We start from the raw sequence: 14,199 nt of genomic DNA on the forward strand, positions 1-14,199 counted from the left end.
CAGCTGCACAGTGCCAAGGACTTGGGTTTGATTCCCACCTCAGGTAACTGTCTGTGTAGAGTTTGCACATTCTCCCCGTGTCCACGAGGGTTTCCTCCAGTTTCCTCCCACAGTCCAAACATGTGCAGGTAAGGTGAATTGGCCATGCTAAATTGCCCACAGTCAGGAGTACATATAGGGTAGGGGAATGGGTCTGGGTGGGTTACTCTTCGGAGGGTTGGTGTGGGCTGAAGGGCCTGTTTCCATACTGTAGGGAATCTAATCTATAATAAAATGCTTTTTCTTCAGTTTTCCAGTCAAAGTGGACAATTTCACATCTTCATATATTATATTAATTTGCTAGATATTTGACCTTTCACTTAATTTATCTGTATGCCTTTGAAGTCTCCTTATGTCCTCTTCACACCCTATTTTCTGAGCTATTTCTGTGCCATCTGCAAATTTGTGACCATACCTTCAATCCTTTAATCCATTTCCATAAACCATAAAAATTCGAGGCCCCAGCACCAAACCCTGTGGCACACCACTCAATACATCTTGCCAACCAGAACATGACCTTTTTTTACTTACATTCTGTTTCCTGTCAACTAGCCAATATTATATCCATGCCAACATGACAGCCTCTGCTCTGTGTGGTTTTATTTCCTGCAATAACCTTTGCTGTTGAACCTTATCAAATGCCTCTGGAAACCCACATGCAATGCATCCACCAGGCCTCCTTTATCCATGGTATGTGTTCATTTGGCAAAGAGCTCCAATACATTGGTTAAACATGATTTTTTTAATAAATCTTACAGGATCAAACAAGTGGATGTTCACGATGGCAGGGGAGTCCTGAACCAGTGGTCGTAGTTTAAGAATAACCATAAGAGGTAAGCCTTACGAATGAGATGAGGAGAAACTTCTTCAGTCAGAGAATGATGAGCCTGAGGCCAAAACATTGCGCATCATGAAGGAGAATGTCGTATTGAATGGCAGAGCAGGCTCAAGGGACTGAATGGCTTACTCCTGCTCCTGATTTCTATGTTAAAAGCGTGTTCACTGTAATGTTACCTTTTCTAAATGTCCTGCTGTAGTGTCTTGAATAGTAGCTTCTAACATTTTCCATATGACAGATGTTCTGCTTTCTGGCCTGTAGTTTCCTGCTTTCCATCTCCATCCCTCTTTGAATAAAAGAGTAACATTTGCTGCTTTTCAATCTAATGAAACTTTCCTTGAAGCTGGAAATCTAAAACCAGCACATCAGCTATCGCACTGACCATTTCTTTTAAGACCCAAGGTTGAAGCATCTCAGTGGCTTAGTGGTGGGACTGTGGTTCGATTCCAGCCTTGAGTGACTGTCTGTGTGGAGTTTGCACATTCTCCCCGTGTCTGTGCAGGTTTTCTCCAGTTTCTTCCCACTGTTGAAAGATGTGCAGGTTAGTTGGATTGGCCATGCTAAATTGTCCGGAGTGTCCAGGGATGTGGGGTTACGGGATAGGACAGAGGTCTGGGATGGTTTTAGAGAGCTGAATAGCCTTTTTCCACATTCTGGAAGACAGTGAGGACTGCTGATGCTGGAGATCAGAGTTGAGAATGTGTTGCTGGAAAAGCACAGCAGGTCAGGCAGCATCCGAGGAGCAGGAAAATCGACGTTAAAGAAGTTTCTCCTCATGTCAGTCCTAAGGCTTACCTTTTATCTTATGGTTATCCTTAAACTACGTCCAGGATTAAGGGCTCTGGCCCGAAGCATCAATTTTCCTGCTCCTCGGATGCTGCCTGACCTGCTGTGCTTTTCCAGCAACACACTCTCAACTCTTTCCACATTCTAGGGATTCTATGATTCTAAGTCCATCAATACTAGGGGATATGTCAGCCACATTTCCAGCAAATTTCTCAATTTCACATCCCTGGTGATTATACTCTCCTCCCTTTCAGTGATTTCTGCAAACTGAAAAATGTGGCATGATGTTGGATGCTTTAAGCAGGATATGCCCAATTTTAAAGCACACAAGATGCAAAACAACATACAACAAAATGATCCCTCCTATCAAAATGTTGTTTAGTGTTCCTTTGAGGAGAAAGGAAGGCAGATTAATGAATTCCTTATGACTCACATTTATTTCTCTTAGTCACGTCCAATGGAGTTGAATAGAGTCATTCCAGCCTTAAAATTCTGACAACTTCTGCTGCTGTCCAAATCACATTGTTAAACAGTAGGAAATAAAAGAAAAGCTCAAACTGAAGTAATTATGCATAAGACAAAGCCCTTGACTAGCATTTGTTGAATTGCATCATTTATGTAGAGAGAGGATTTCATTTTATGTTCAACTCAGTCCATTTGGGAACTGCTTATTGTTTTGCGTCGGTAAGGAAGTCTGCTTCCAACAATCTGTCAGCTATTATATCTTTGCTTAGGGTGAAGCAAATACATAGTCCATGCTTCATGTGTTTTAGAAAATACTGTACTTTTTAGTTTTAGAATATAACTTTTTAATTTCAAGAGTTCATGTTTCAATTGTAGGAAATTGTATAAGTGCACTGTAAAGAAGCTGGAATGTTATTACACTCTAAAGGTCAATATAGAAGAGCTAGCACTGTAAAACAGTCAGGGAAGAGGTTTAAACAATGTAAGCCCCTAGCTGGAAACAGAAACTGAAATTGGAAAAAGAAAAGCAAACATAGAAAGAAAACTGACACTTCTAGATTCTATCGAAACAAAAACCCAAGCCTAAGGTTTGGAAACCTACACTCCAGGATGGATTGAAACTGGTTAGAATCATAGAATGCCACAGAGTGGAAGCAGGCCATTCGGCCCATCAAGAGCTCCCAAAGAGCACCCCTCCCAGACCCAACCCCCATAACCCCGCATTTTCCATGGTTAACCCATCTATTGCTGGATAGGAATCAGTAGGTAGGTCTGAGAAAAAGCAAAGACAAAAGACGTTTGATGCTAATGTTCCCTGGACACAATAGGCAATTAAGCATGGTCAATCCTCCAAAGCTGCATAACTTTGGATTGTGGGAGGAAACCAGAGCATCCAGAGGAAACCCACGGGGACAATGTGCAAACTCCGCACAGTCATCCGAGGCTGGAATTAAACTTGGGTCCCTGGTGCTGTGAGGCAGCGGTGTTAACCACTCAGTCACCATGCCACCCATGGTTGAGGCTATATAAAGGAGATGCTGAGCCATCCAAATGTTGCAGAAGGTCATTTTTCTGAAGGGGTTAGTATACATATAGAATCCTTATAGTATGGAAACAGGCCCTTCAGCCCAACAAGTCCACACCAACTCTCTAAAAAGTAACCCACCCAGACTCATTCCCCTACATTCAACCCAGATTAACGCACCTAACCTACACATCCCTGAACACTATGGGCAACTTAGCATGACCAATTCATCAAACCTACACATCTTTTGGATTGTGGGAGGAAACCGGAGCATCCGGAAGAAAGCCACACAGACACGGGGACAATGTGCAAACTCCACACAGACAGTCGCCCGAAGCAGGAATCAAACCCGGATGCCTGGCGCTGTGAGGCAACAGTGCTAACCACTGAGCCACCGTGACACCCCTTATTAACGTTAATGTTAATGTTCATTGTTACACGGTGATGTAATGTTGCATTGGCTCCACCATTCTGCTCATGTCACTTACAATCTGTAAATGGATACGCAGTGCTTGAGTCCAGCTTTTGGGAGGAGCAGATGTATTTGTACCATCTTCCTGAGGTTCTAGCAATTATGCCTGACCAAATGAAGCAGTGCTTATTACTATCACGTAATAAATCTTCTTGAGATCTTAGGACAGCCTCTTCTGTTGATGTGCTACAGTGGTGTATCCTCCAATCGGTAGGCAAGCCTGACAACATGCAAAGACAAAGGAGGTTTGATTCCAGTGTTCTATTTCAAACCCCCTGTATCATGTTCCACACCTGTACAGGTACCAAATACCACGAGTTAACAGGATTCAGCTAAGAACATACCACACCAATTAGTAGCTGCTATTTGGAATAGGTATGTGAAGGTTACAGTTCACAGGTAGTTCAAGTAAATGATTGGTAGTTAAACTTCTGCTGTTCACAGTCAACATCATTCATGGTGCAGAAAGTGGCTTAATCTCAATTTCAGTTTCATGTTGGATCAGAAGTCGGAAACCTATCTAGTGTTAAACTCATGGAAGAAGGTACAGTGCTCCTCCTCAAGACTTGTGGCAAAGAAAATGATCAGATTTATTGAAAAATTAACCATGACAAGGAACTGAGGCCACCAGATCAAAGGATGGTGGATAGATGCTTCATTTCTCACAATAGCTGGAACTGAAAATAGTTTAATATAAGTCACAGAGAACTGTGGCATACTTAGAGTCATAGAGTCAAAGAGATGTACAACATGGAAACAGACCCTTCGGTCCAACCCGTCCATGCCGACCAGATAGCCCAACCCAATCTAGTCCCACCTGCCAGCACCCGGCCCATATCCCTCCAAACCCTTCCTATTCATATACACGTCCAAATGCCTCTTAAATGTTGCAGTTGTACCAGCCTTCACCACTTCCTCTGGCAGCTCATTCCATACACATACCACCCTCTGCGTGAAAATGTTGCCCCTTAGGTCTCTTTTATATCTTTCCCCTCTCAACCTAAACCTATGCCCTCTAGTTCTGGACTCCCCAACCCCAGGGAAAAGACTTTGTCTACCATCCTATCCATGCCCCTCATAATTTTGTAAACCTCTATAAGGTCACCCCTCAGCCTCCGACACTCCAAGGAAAACAGCCCCAGCTGTTCAGCCTCTCCCTATAGCTCAGATCCTCCAACCCTGGCAACATCCTTGTAAATCTTTTCTGAACCCTTTCAGGTTTCACAACATCTTTCCGATAGAAAGGAGACCAGAATTACACGCAATATTCCAACAGTTGCCTAACCAATGTCCTGTACAGCCGCAACATGACCTCCCAACTCCTGTACTCAATACTCTGACCAATAAAGGAAAGCATACCAAATGCCTTCTTCACTATCCTATCTACCTGTGACTCCACTTTCAAGGAGTTGTGAACCTGCACTCCAAGGTCTCTTTGTTCAGCAACACTCCCTAGGACCCTTAGCATTAAGTGTATAGGTCCTGCTAAGATTTGCTTTCCCAAAATGCAGCACCTCTCATTTATCTGAATTAAACTCCATCTGCCACTTCTCAGCCCATTGGCCCATTTGGTCCAGATCCTATTGTAATCTAAGATAACCCTCTTCGCTGTCCACTACACCTCCAATTTTGGTGTCATCTGCAAACTTACTAACTGTACCTCTTATGCTCGCATCCAAACCATTTATGTAAATGGCAAAAAGTAGAGGGCCCAGCATTGGTCCTTGTGGCACTCCACTGGTCACAGGCCTCCAGTCTGAAAAACAACCCTCCACCACCACCCTCTGTCTTCAACCTTTGATCCAGTTCTGTATCCAAATGGCTAGTTCTCCCTGTATTCCATGAGATCTAACCTTGCTAATCAGTGTCCCATGGGGAACCTTGTCGAATGCCTTACTGAAGTCCAAATAGATCACATCTACCACTCGGCCCTCATCAATCTTCTTTGTTACTTCTTCAAAAAACTCAATGAAGTTTGTGAGACATGATTTCCCACGCACAAAGCCATGCTGACTATCCCAAATTAGTCCTTGCCTTTCCAAATACATGTAAATCCTGTCCCTTAGGATTCCCTCCAACAACTTGCCAACCACCGAGGTCAGGCTCACCTGTCTATAGTTCCCTGGAATGTCTTTACTGCCCTTCTTAAATAGTGGCACCACGTTTGCCAACTTCCAGTCTTCCGGCACCTCACCCGTGATTATCAATGATACAAATATCTCAGCAAGAGGCCCAGCAATCACTTCTCTAGCTTCCCATGGAGTTCTTGGGTACACCTGATCAGGTCCTGGGGATTTATCCACCTTTGACCGTTTCAAGACATCCAGCACTTCCTCCTCTGTAATCTGGACATTTTGCAAGATGTCACCATCTATTTCCGTACATTCTATATCTTCCATATCCTTTTCCACAGTAAATACTGATGCAAAATATTCATTTAGTATCTCCCCCATTTTCTGTGGCTCCACACAAAGGCCGCCGTGCTGATCTTTGAGGGGCCCTATTCTCTCCCTAGTTACCCCTTTGTCCTTAATATATTTGTAAAAACACTTTGGATTCTCCTTAATTCTATTTGCCAAAGCTATCTCATGTCCCCTTTTTGCCCTCCTGATTTCCCTCTTAAGTATACTCCTACTTTCTTTATACTCTTCTAAGGATTCACTCGATCTATCCTGTCTATATCTGACATATGCTTCCTTCTTTTTCTTAACCAAACCCTCAATTTCTTTAGTCATCCAGCATTCCCTATACCTACCAGCCTTCCCTTTCACCCTGACAGGAATATACTTTCTCTGGATTCTTGTTATCTCATTTCTGAAGGCTTCCCATTTTCCAGCCATCCCTTTACCTGCGAACATCTGCCTCCAATTAGCTTTCGAAAATTCTTGCCTAATACCGTCAAAATTGGCCTTTCTACAATTTAGGACTTCACCTTTTAGATCTGGTCTATCCTTTTCCAACACGATTTTAAATGAATAGAATTATGGTCGCTGGCCCCAAAGTGCTCCCCCACTGACACCTCAGTTACCTGCCCTGCCTTATTTCCCAAGAGTAGGTCAAGTTTTGCACCTTCTCTAGTAGGTATATCCACATACTGAATCAGAAAATTGTCTTGTACACACTTAAGAAATTCCTCTCCATCTAAACCTTTAACACTATGGCAGTCCCAGTTGATGTTTGGAAAGTTAAAATCCCCGACCATAACCACCCTATTATTCTTACGGATAGCTGACATCTCCTTACAAGTTTGTTTCTCAATTTCCCTCTGACTATTAGGGGGTCTATAATACAATCCCAATAAGGTGATCATCCCTTTCTTATTTCTCAGTTCCACCCAAATAACTTCCCTGGATGCATTTCCGGGAATATCCTCCCTCAGCACAGCTGTAATGCTATCCCTTATCAAAAATGCCACTCCCCCTCCTCTCTTGCCTCCCTTTCTATCCTTCTTGTAGCGTTTGTATGCTGGAACATTAAGCTGCCAGTCCTGCCCATCCCTGAGCCATGTTTCTGTAATTGCTATGATATCCCAGTCCCATGTTTCTAACCATGCTCTGAGTTCATCTGCCTTCCCTGTTAGGCCCCTTGCATTGAAATAAGTGCAGTTTAATTTCAAAGTTTATGAGAAGATTTGTAGTTTGTGTGCTCGTTGTTGTGGTTCTGTTTGCCGAGCTGGGAATTTGTGATGCAGACATTTCGTCCACTGTCTAAGTGACATCCTCAGTGCTTGGGAGCCTCCTGTGAAGCGCTTCTGTGTTGAACTGCAAAAAGAGGAAGAAGAACACCTCTGCAATGTATTCGCCAAAAACAGATACCCCCGCAATTTCATCAACAGATGCCTAAGGGAAAGACAACGGAATAAGGACATGCCACAACCCAAAGGACTAGCCACGTTACCATACATCAAGAACATATCTGAACTGGCAGCCAGACTACTGCGACCACTAGGACTCATAACAGCACACAAACCAACAGCCACTCTCAGACAACAGCTCACCAGAACGAAGGACCCGATACCCAGCATGAGCAAAACCAAAGTAGTGTATAAAATTCCATGCAAGGACTGCACAAAACACTACATAGGACAAACAGGAAGACAGCTTACGATCCGTATCCATGAACACCAACTTGCCACGAAATGACACGACCAGCTATCCTTAGTAGCCACACACGCAGATGACAAGCAACATGAGTTCGACTGGGACAACACTACTATTATAGGACAAGCCAAACAGAGAACAGCCAGGGAATTCCTAGAGGCATGGCACTCATCCACAGTTTCAATCAACAAACACATCGACCTAGACCCAATATACCGACCACTGCAGCAGACAGCTGGAACTGACAACCGGAAGCGACAGAGACAGGCCACTATAAATGCCTGAGGAAACAACACAGAAGCGCTTCACAGGAGGCTCCCAAGCACTGAGGATGTCACCTAGACAGGGGACGAAACATCTGCAACACAAATTCCCAGCTCGGCGAACAGAACCACAGCAGTTTAATTTATTAGTCCTACCTTGTCCCTGTCTGCCCCGACTGTTGGACTCACTTCTGTTCTCAGCTGTACCCGTCTCAGATCGAAGTCTTTCCTCACTATCTCCCTGGGTCCCATACCCCCACCTTATTAGTTTAAATCCTCCCGAGCTGTTCTAGCAAATTTCCCTGCCAGTATATTAATCTCCTTCCAATTTAGCTGCAATCCATCCTTCTTGTACAGGTCACTTCTACCCCAAAAGAGATTCCAATGATCCAAAAATGTAAATCCTTCTCCCATACACCAGCTCCTCAGCCATGCATTCATCTGCTCTATCCTCCTTTTCCTGCCCTCACTAGGTCATAGCACTGGGAGTAATCCAGATATTACTACCCTTGAGGACCTCCTTTTTAAATTTCTACCTAACTCTCTGTAATCTCCCTTCAGAGTCTCAACCTTTTCCCTTCCTATGTCGTTGATTCCAATGTGGACAATGACCTCTTGCTGTCCCCTCTCCCCCGTGAGAACATTCTGCACTCTCTCTGAGACATCCTTGATCCTGGCACCAGGGAAACAACACACCATTCTGCTTTTTCTCTTCTGGCCACAGAAACGTCTGTCTGTACCTCTGACTACAGAATCCCCTAACTCAATTGATCTCTTGGAAGCCGACGTACCCCTCATTACATTAGAGCCAGTCTCAATCCCAGAAACTTGGCTGTTCGTGCTACATTCCCTTGAGAATCCACCACCCCATACATTTTCCAAAACAGCATACCTGTTTGAAATGGGTATATCCACAAAAGACTCCTGCCTAGGTGCCGACCCCTCTCACCCTTCCTGGAGTTAACCCATCTATGTGACTGTATCTGAGACTCTCCCCCCTTTCCTATAACTGCCATCCATCACATACTGTTGCTGTTGCAAATTCCTCATCACTTCTATCTGTCTCTCCAACCGATCCACTCGATCTGATAAGATTCGCATCCAACAGCATTTATGGCAGATATAATCCGCAGTAACCCTTAAACTCTTTTTAAACTCCCACATCTGACAAGTAGTACATATCACTGCAAAGGCCATTTTTGCTCCTTCACAATCTACAGACCCAGAAAAAAACATCGCCTTATTCCTCTACAAAACACTGCACCAGATTAAATTAATAGCTATGGTTTATATTTTAAGTTTAATCAAGAGACGTTTCTCCAAAAAAAAAATCAAGAAAGAATCCACTATACTCACTACTGCTGCCTTTATCTTGGACAGACTTAAAACAACGATTAACTTATCTGATTCTGTGCTGTGAACTTTGCCCAACAGTTCCTCCAAGATTAGTTGTGAATTTCACTGTTTGTTAATTTTCCCAGATGCACTCCGATGTCCAGCGATACACGAGTTCAAACAGCAAAGGCGATAACTATGCAGGTTCTCTCTCTCTCTCCTGCTCTGTCCTATATTTGTTTATTGCAAAAGTATTGTATGGGGGAATTCCATGTGGATTTAAGAAGTAAACTGAACAAACTGACATATATGGGCAAATAAAAACCGAAGGAAACAAAAACAGAAATTGCTAGAAAAACTCAGCAGGTCTGGCAGTATTGTGGAGAGGAATCAGAGTTAACGTTTCAGGTTGCGTGACCGATCCTCAGAACTGGGTGTAAGCTGTCATGTCAACTCAATTTGATTTGTTAATTTGATTTTATGTAAAATAAAGTTCACCTTTAGCTTTAATAAATACTCACAAACTTGTGATGTAGTCCTTTTGGTTAAAACAAATGTTTGGATTTCTCGTAAATGCTAACAGTCCTAACAGAGTCATAACAAATTACCTCCTTTTTTCAGTCCATGATTCATCTGAAGCTGGGACCAAACTGCACTTTTGTGCTGAACATTTTATGGATTATACTTGGGGGAAAAAAGAATGGCAATTCCTAGTAGTCCCCTTTAACCAAATCTCTGATTGCAATGACTGCACCACTCAATGCCAAGCGGTGTAAATGACTGGTGTTTGATAGTGGCATTGCTTTGTCTCTAAGTCTCAAATCCCACTCCAGAAATTTGAGCACATTGACCGAGGTCAACACTTCAATAAGGCAGTGCTGAGCCATCAGAGGATGGATTAGCTATAAAGCTGCTGCACTTAAATGATCGAAAATACCTCATGAAGCTAGATTCACTGCTACTGTTTACGAGACCTTGCTGCGTATTAGTTGGCAACTGTGTATTGTTGACATTTGAACAAGACTTACAGTGACAATGAAGTAATTTATGTTACCACAAAAGTATAAGTGTCAAATCCAGTCTCAATGTTATATTTCTATTCAATTGTGAATCCATGTGTCTAAATTAGCTAATTGTACAATAGCACAAAGTGTTCTTCAAGTCAGCTACAAAGCTGCAAAACATTTTCATATCTATCTCATTATATTGAACAAATACTATGGAATGAGCTGCCAGAGGAAGTGGTGGAGGCTGGTACAATTACAACATTTAAAAAGCATCTGGGACAGTAAATGAATGAGAAGGGTTTGGAGGGATATGGGCCAAATGCTGGCAGGTGGGACTAGATTAATTTTGGGTATCTGGTCTAAATCCTTCCTATTCAAATACCCCTCCAAGTGCCTTTTAAATGGGACTAGGTTAAGTTAGGATATCTGGTTGGCATGAATGAGTTGGAACAAAGGGATTGTCTCCATGCTGTACATCTCTATGACTCTATGGCATGGGATGGTATATGGTATTGAGACTGACTGCATATAGGAAAGGATCTCGATCCGGGGCCATTGAGAGGGATTGTGGTGTGGGCATGTTTCCATCAGGAGCCGTTGCACCTGCAAAACCTGGTTGATGTATATTTGAAAAGAAAATATTTCCAAGATGAAAGGAAATGAGTGAAATGGTGATAGTAGTTGGTAGCTCTTCCTTGGACCCTGCACATAGGCACAATGATCTCCTGATCTCACTGCTCATTGCAGGAGGAACACTTGGGCTTTGACTGGGATCAAGGCTGGAGTGTGCATTCAAGTTTGTAAGAAAACTCTCCAGAGACACTACAGGGGGATGAGAGATGGGAAGGGTGTGAGGGATTGGTGAGTGTTGAGCCAGAATCAGATGAGCTTGATGTACTAGGCCTGATATCCTTTTCCTCAGCCCCTCAGCACTGTGGGCAGCATGGTGGCACAGTGGCACAGTGGTTAGCACTGCTGCCTCACAGCGCCAGAGACCCGGGTTCAATTCCCGCCTCAGGCGACTGACTGAGTGGAGTTTGCACGTTCTCCCCATGTCTGCGTGGGTTTCCTTCGGGTGCTCCGGTTTCCTCCCACAGTCCAAAGATGTGCAGGTCAGGTGAATTGGCCGTGCTAAATTGCCAGTAGTGTTAGATAAGGGGTAAATGTTGGGGTATGGATGGGTTGCGCTTCGGCAGGTCGGTGTGGACTTGAAGAGCCTGTTTCCACACTGTAATGTAATCTAAAAATCTAATCAAATGCAGTGCCACAACAAGGATTATGATTTGGATGCAGCCTTCCTCATATCCTTTTCCCTTCCGGGTGTTGCAAGGCCTGCAAAACCTGGTTGATGTTAATTGAGAGTGAAAAGCAGCCTCCTGAAATGCTGTTATTAATTAACCTGCCTCTTGAGTATGGCTTTCGCACATGTCATTTGACCTAACGCCCCCATCGCCTCCTCGCCCCCAACCCCTTCCATCACAACCATAACCAGGCAGGATCAAGACACTTTGGAGAAAGTGAGCACTGCAGATGTTGGAGATCAGAGTCGAAGAGTGTGGTGCTAAAAAAGCACAGCAGGTCAGGCAGCTTCGGAGGAGCAGGAAAATCAACGTTTCGAGCAAAAGTCTCATTCCTGATGAAGGGCTTATGCTCAAAACGTCAATTCTCCTGCTCCTTGGACGCTGCCTGATGGGCTGTGCTTTTTTAGCACCACACTCTTCGACTCAAGACAGTTTGGAGTCAGGTTTGAAATTTCTAAATCTTTGTCTTCTCACGCAACTAAAATCCATCATTTTCAGGGAGTTAAGAACACAACCAACTAAATCCAATGCCCTAATTTTGTTGCCAAAGACTTTGGTGGGAAAGTGGATTCATGTATACCCTATGTCGAAAGTTTTCTCAAATAGCATTCAAAAATTCATGCTCAATGCTGTTTCTATGTCAACATTGGACGATGGAGAGTATACAAACATTGTCAGTGAATTTGGTTGATAATTAATGATTCTCATAGTCTCTGTATTACATAAATGTTCGTTTTGTAATCAGTGATTGCAATTTCCAAATATAGCTTTCTCCTTGCATGGCTTGGTGTCAAACTTTGTTTGATAATAATCACTCCATTGAGAGCGTTGGATATTTCACAAAATTAAAGGCCTGATTGTTGAATTTCTTGTTTATTGCGAAATCACAATGGCACAGAATTCCAATTTTGTCATAATTTCTGAGTATGTTGTTGGAAGAAGTGAAGCATCATTGGCTGAGATTTGGTTAACATTCCGCTGCTAGAGCTGGACAAACGAGAACTGAAGTATCCATACAGCATATACAGAGGTACCATGATGAATAAGTTAAAAGATAGGTTCATAACTCATTGTTCAGAAAGCTAGCTTCTCCTGGGGTTAAGCATAAAAACCCAGGTTCTGCTGCAGTAATAGTGGTGAAAATGTTAGTGCCCTCCATCATCACTTCACTGAAACTAATAGTCACTTGAGGACACTATACCCAGAATAGAATCCTTACAGTGCAGGAATTTGACCCATTAAGTCTGCACTTACTCTCAGAAGAGCATTTAATCCAGACCCCACCTCATATTTCCCATGGCTAATCCTACTAGCATGCATATCCCTGAACACAATGGAGCAATTTAGCATGGCCAATCCACCTAACCTGCACACCTTTGGGCTGTGGGAGGAAACACACACAGATATGTTATGGGTGTGCAAACTCCACACAGACAGTCACCCGAGGCAGGAATCAAACCCTTGTCCCTGGCTAACCACGGATCCACAGCGTTGCCCTAATATGCAGAATCACATGGAACGCCATAAGTGAATCAATCCTGTACTATTGGGTTCACATACTGTTGAGATACCACAGATTTTATTCCCCACTAACAGTGTGAATTGATAAAAAGTTCCATTCCAGCACTGCTAGTCTAACTGTAAAAGATCATAGAGAAGTTCCCTCATTAGACAGATATAACTGGTAATGGTTTAACCTCAGGGTCACCATGCCTCAGGCAAAGGAAGAACAGTCCTTCATTGTAACGTCAGCCAGTGCGAGAATTGAACCCATGCTGTTAGCATCACTCTGAATTGCAAACCAGGTAACTGGGCTGATCAACCCTTATAACATAAGAGCTCTTGCAAAAAATAAACACCATCAAATGAAGAGTAATTGAATTTTTAATCTTACCAATTACTCTTAAACACCCGGCTCTGAAACTGCATACTAGTGAACTGCCAAATTTCCACAAAGTTGAATGAAAATAAGTGCGCACCTACAAAGCCTTAATTGTTTGTTCATTTTAACTTCTATGTCAATCCAATCAAACTAACATTTTCACTACCTGAAGATTTAAACTAAAACTGAAAAGTATTAACTGCTCTGAATTTCCTGGACTGTGGTGCACACCAACATATCCCCTGGCCTTGGCTCTGGGTTTGGGTGGCACTGTGGTTCAGTGGTTAGCACTGCTGCCCTGCAGTGCCAGGGACCCAGGCTTCCATTCCATCCTTGGGCGACTGTCTGTGTGGAATTTGTATATTATCCCTGTGTCTGCGCAGGTTTCCTCTGGGTACCCTGCTTTCCTCCTACAGTCCAAAGATGTGCAAGGTGGATTGGCCATGCCAAATTGCCCATAATGAGCAGGATAGATGGGTTAGCAGTGGGAAATTCAGGGTTACAGGGATAGGATAGAGAGGGGGGTCTGGATGGAATGCTCCTTGGGGGGATTGGTGTGGACTGGATGGGCCAAATGGACTGCATCCATACTGTAAGGATTCTATGATTTAAACTGCTGGCAAGAAAAGGGCAGAGCCAAGGTATTAAGATTGTTAAGTTTTGGGGGGTAAAATCTGGACTAAAAGG

The 14,199-nt window shown here is 43.3% G+C and overlaps 1 long non-coding RNA gene across 1 annotated transcript in view; it reads left to right on the forward strand.

Annotated features, from left to right (window-relative positions):
• The window catches only part of LOC148149051 (uncharacterized), a 59,250-nt gene that overhangs the window by 34,027 nt on the left and 11,024 nt on the right, over nucleotides 1-14,199 (forward strand). Inside the window, exon 3 of the long non-coding RNA XR_015758315.1 lies at nucleotides 798-872. This is a non-coding gene — a long non-coding RNA (uncharacterized LOC148149051). The remainder of the gene's footprint in view (nucleotides 1-797; nucleotides 873-14,199) is intronic.

This window comes from Chiloscyllium plagiosum, unplaced genomic scaffold, assembly GCF_037043375.1.
Source record: "Chiloscyllium plagiosum isolate Xiang-an unplaced genomic scaffold, Cpla_swu_hap1 HiC_scaffold_10, whole genome shotgun sequence".
Classification (NCBI taxonomy): Eukaryota; Metazoa; Chordata; class Chondrichthyes; order Orectolobiformes; family Hemiscylliidae; genus Chiloscyllium; species Chiloscyllium plagiosum.